Genomic DNA, 5,000 nt, shown 5'->3' with positions numbered 1-5,000 from the left:
GGCGGACGTTTCCCGCACTCGTAAGGTGCAATCCACACCTATAACATGCGTTTCATGAAGAGATATTTCCAATATGCGACATTCCCGCTGTCCCTATTCATGAGCTGCGAGCTGTACCACGTACAAGCTACAGACGCGATCGCATTGCTCACTGTACGGATTCTCATGCTGAGCCATCAGCTAGGAAGCGCCCCATCCATGTCGGCACCCGTGGGCGTTGCACTCGCAGTCGCAAAAAACGCTGGGCAAATATATATCTCGGAAGAGTAACGACAATCCGAGCCTCCTGGCGTTGCACTCGCAGTCGCAAAAAACGCTGGGCACATATATTTCTCGGAAGAGTAACGACAGTCCGAGCCTCCTGGCGTTGCACTCGCAGTCGCAAAAAACGCTGGGCAAATATATTTCTCGGAAGAGTAACGACAGTCCGAGCCTCCTGGCGTTGCACTCGCAGTCGCAAAAAACGCTGGGCACATATATGTCTCGGAAGAGTAACGACAGTCAGTCTCCTGCGTGGGAAGAGTCTTTCTAGGCCCTGACCCACGGGAAGGGTGTAGCTTCCCCCATCCCGGACATTTGACGTCGTCACACTACCGGTATTGACTAATAGACTGACTGCTGATAATCATTAGCCATACACTGGGGGAAACGGCCGACAGGGGCGGCAACATAGTGGAGCCGTAGTGTCACTAATGTACAGAGATAGAACAGTTTCGACTGGAACCAGAGTAACCGTATACACGGCACTGATTAGTAATAGATGCAGAGCCATCAGAATACAGATAATATATACAACCGTCCCTATACATGCTGAAAGACTCTGCACACAATGAGAACCACACGTCAGCCAGACACTCTTATCACACACTACTCTCTTATCACACACTACTCTCTGCCTGTAACAGGCACACACACAATATCTAACCACCAGCATGGAAGAACATCCAGTGCATCCTCTCCGCCACATGACACAATCCACACTATCATTACCAGACCGGGAGGTCCACCCAGAAAACACAATATCCCACCCTTCCGACATCCGCACATTGCTCAGCTAAGCCACGAACACCCACACATGTCCTACACAGGGGTGCACCCAACATCACAATACTGCCTCCTGTCACAGCACACAAACAATGGCAGGAATGAAAGACACAGATCTGCCACAACCATGGAATCGGAGCGCCGCCTGTCATGAGCCAAAAGTGCATCCTGACGTGACAAATCGGATAATGCCGCAGGCATCCAATTACGATAATCACTATCAACGAACCTGCCGCCCCCCCCCCCAAATACACCTTTCCCTACAACAATGTGTATCTGAACCTAAGCTATATTGTACCTTAACCTAACCTATATCGTACCTTAACCTAACCTATATCGTACCTTAACCTAACCTATATCGTACCTTAACCTAACCTATATCGTACCTTAACCTAACGTATATCGTACCTTAACCTAACCTATATCGTACCTTAACCTAACCTATATCGTACCTTAACCTAACGTATATCGTACCTTAACCTAACCTATATCGTACCTTAACCTAACCTATATCGTACCTTAACCTAACCTATATCGTACCTTAACCTAACGTATATCGTACCTTAACCTAACCTATATCGTACCTTAACCTAACCTATATCGTACCTTAACCTAACGTATATCGTACCTTAACCTAACCTATATCGTACCTTAACCTAACCTATATCGTACCTTAACCTAACCTATATCGTACCTTAACCTAACCTATATCGTGCCTTAACCTAACCTACGTTGTGCCTTAACCTAACCTACGTTGTGCCTTAACCTAACCTACGTTGTGCCTTAACCTAACCTACGTTGTGCCTTAACCTAACCTACGTTGTGCCTTAACCTAACCTACGTTGTGCCTTAACCTAACCTACGTTGTGCCTTAACCTAACCTACGTTGTGCCTTAACCTAACCTACGTTGTGCCTTAACCTAACCTACGTTGTGCCTTAACCTAACCTACGTTGTGCCTTAACCTAACCTACGTTGTGCCTTAACCTAACCTACGTTGCGCCTTAACCTAACCTAATTTGTGCCTTAACCTAACCTAATTTGTGCCTTAACGTAACCCATGTTGTGCCTTAACGTAACCCATGTTGTGCCTTAACGTAACCCATGTTGTGCCTTAACGTAACCCATGTTGTGCCTTAACGTAACCCATGTTGTGCCTTAACGTAACCCATGTTGTGCCTTAACGTAACCCATGTTGTGCCTTAACGTAACCCATGTTGTGCCTTAACCTAACCCATGTTGTGCCTTAACCTAACCCATGTTGTGCCTTAACCTAACCCATGTTGTGCCTTAACCTAACCCATGTTGTGCCTTAACGTAACCCATGTTGTGCCTTAACGTAACCCATGTTGTGCCTTAACCTAACCCATGTTGTGCCTTAACCTAACCCATGTTGTGCCTTAACCTAACCCATGTTGTGCCTTAACCTAACCCATGTTGTGCCTTAACCTAACCCATGTTGTGCCTTAACCTAACCCATGTTGTGCCTTAACCTAACCCATGTTGTGCCTTAACCTAACCTATAATGTGCCTTAACCTAACCTATAATGTGCCTTAACCTAACCTAAAGTGCGCCGTAACCTAAACTATATTGCGCCTTAACCTGACGCACGTTGTCGCTGAACCTGCTCTGTAATTGTTATGCAACCCGTTAAATTGGTGTAGTGTTGCCTAACCGCAACCCTCGCAATATAGTTCCCTACTCGCACTGCCCGGTCCCCTGTGTATCGCGTCATGTTAAACACCTTGCAGGTGTTGCTGACTTTCCACATGCTCCTGCTATACACTGTAGTGTGGATAGCAGCAGGACGTACATGCCGCCCCCCCCCCCCCTTCCCCCCTGCCTTCGCAAGCTGGTCGGTGAGAAGTTTGCATGTTCAATGCCCTTCGCATGCCGACGTACTCAGCCTACGTTGTGGTACGGCCTGTCACCTGTCCGCCGATGTACGCAAAACCCACAAACTGTACTGCACATTGGTCCGTATGTACTGAATGATACATCGTGGCACATGTGACCGTATGACGACTGCGCCTAGCAACGGCGGACCATACAGTCCAAATATTGTGCACGCAGCTACGTGTCGTCTCCCTATAAGAGCTGGATTGCAGTGTGGTACGCCATACAGACGTGTGGGAGGAACGGACGCCCTGGATGGCGATCAGCATGAGCAGTCTGTTGATGTAGTGGAGCGTGTATTCGGACGTAGTCGTCTCTTCTCACACACCGTGATAGCATGTTGCACCGCGTTCCACATCTGCGACATGCTGCAGAGGCGGGCTGACAGTCGTTCGCGCAATGGACACCGCATACGTACGGGGTCTACCTTCCACGTGTTCTCTAGGCGTGCACATGTTGTTGCGTCTATGTGGGCAGACGTAGTGTGTTGTGACACCTGACACAGGCATGCAATACTCGTTGCAAATGGCGATGGACGTGTACGTTTGCTGGTGACGTTACGCAAATGAACAACTGGTAACCCGTTGTGGTGCGGTTGTTCTCGCTAGAGGTGAATCAGTGTTGGCGACGATCGGTCGAGCTATTAACCGGTTGTTTCAGGGAGACCCACCATGCCCACGAACGTGAAAGGGGACCCACCATGCCCACGAACGTGAAAGGGGATCTGGGTGTGAGGCGATACGCGGCGGTGGCTGGGTGGGACCGTCCCCGGCCGGTGAGGGGGGGCCGCCCGGCGTGCTGGCAGCGCGGTGCGTGGGCGCACGCGCCACAGCCGGCTGGTGGGGGCGGCCAGTGGCAGGCGCGCCGGCCGACGGACGCGGCAGGCGGCGCAGCTGCGCGCCGGCGCCCCCTGCTCGCGGCGCCTTGCGGCCAAAGTAGGTCCTCGCGGGCCCGGTGCGAAGCGCGGTGGCCATCTGCAGTGTGCTGGTCCGATTGAGGACTTTGTGCGCTGAGGATGCGCCGCCGCCCGGCGCTCGGCGCCGCGACGCCGTCTGCTGCTCGGTCGCCCCAGCGGTTCTCGCAGGTGGTTTGTATCGCAGCTGTGCGGACGTGTTGGCGCGTGCGCTGTGCTGGGAGAGTTCGCTTCGGCACCCAAGTGGGGCTTTTGTCCTTCTGTGGCGCTGGCGTTGGAGCTGCCGGTCACCGTAGGTGGCGCGTGTTGTCTCCCGCCGGCAATGCCACGACAGCACGCTCCCGGGCCTCTGTCGGCAGCGGCAAGCTCAGTTGGGAGCACGGGTGGTCGCACCTAAAGCGTCTACTCGCCTAACTCCGGGCGATTGCGCCTCTCTCGAACCCGACCAAGTACTTAGGACGGCGCTGCGCGCCGCCGGGACCTGAGAGGGTTTCGAGGTGTGTTGTGCAGGGGAGCTCAGCCTCCTCCTGTTTGCAGAATAATTGAGCGGACGCTTGCGTGTTCGCGCGGGCCCCCGGGACACACTCCCGGGCGGCCGGCTGCTCAGCTCTAGTTGACGCAGCTCCCTGGTTGATCCTGCCAGTAGTCATATGCTTGTCTCAAAGATTAAGCCATGCATGTCTCAGTACAAGCCGCATTAAGGTGAAACCGCGAATGGCTCATTAAATCAGTTATGGTTCCTTAGATCGTACCCACGTTACTTGGATAACTGTGGTAATTCTAGAGCTAATACATGCAAACAGAGTCCCGACCAGAGATGGAAGGGACGCTTTTATTAGATCAAAACCAATCGGTCGGCTCGTCCGGTCCGTTTGCCTTGGTGACTCTGAATAACTTTGGGCTGATCGCACGGTCCTCGTACCGGCGACGCATCTTTCAAATGTCTGCCTTATCAACTGTCGATGGTAGGTTCTGCGCCTACCATGGTTGTAACGGGTAACGGGGAATCAGGGTTCGATTCCGGAGAGGGAGCCTGAGAAACGGCTACCACATCCAAGGAAGGCAGCAGGCGCGCAAATTACCCACTCCCGGCACGGGGAGGTAGTGACGAAAAATAACGATACGGGACTCATCCGAGGCCCCGTAA

The 5,000-nt window shown here is 52.4% G+C and overlaps 1 non-coding gene across 1 annotated transcript in view; it reads left to right on the top strand.

Annotated features, from left to right (window-relative positions):
- The first annotated feature begins 4,476 nt into the window (after positions 1-4,476).
- The window catches only part of LOC126436051 (small subunit ribosomal RNA), a 1,909-nt gene continuing 1,385 nt past the window's right edge, over positions 4,477-5,000 (top strand). The window contains exon 1 of the ribosomal RNA XR_007580385.1: positions 4,477-5,000. This exon is cut by the window's right edge and continues 1,385 nt beyond it. This is a non-coding gene — a ribosomal RNA (small subunit ribosomal RNA).

The sequence above is a fragment of the Schistocerca serialis genome, unplaced genomic scaffold (genome assembly GCF_023864345.2).
Source record: "Schistocerca serialis cubense isolate TAMUIC-IGC-003099 unplaced genomic scaffold, iqSchSeri2.2 HiC_scaffold_1225, whole genome shotgun sequence".
Taxonomy (NCBI): Eukaryota; Metazoa; Arthropoda; class Insecta; order Orthoptera; family Acrididae; genus Schistocerca; species Schistocerca serialis.
The sequence above is the reverse complement of the archived record's forward strand: the minus strand, read 5'-3'. Positions and strand labels throughout refer to the sequence as shown.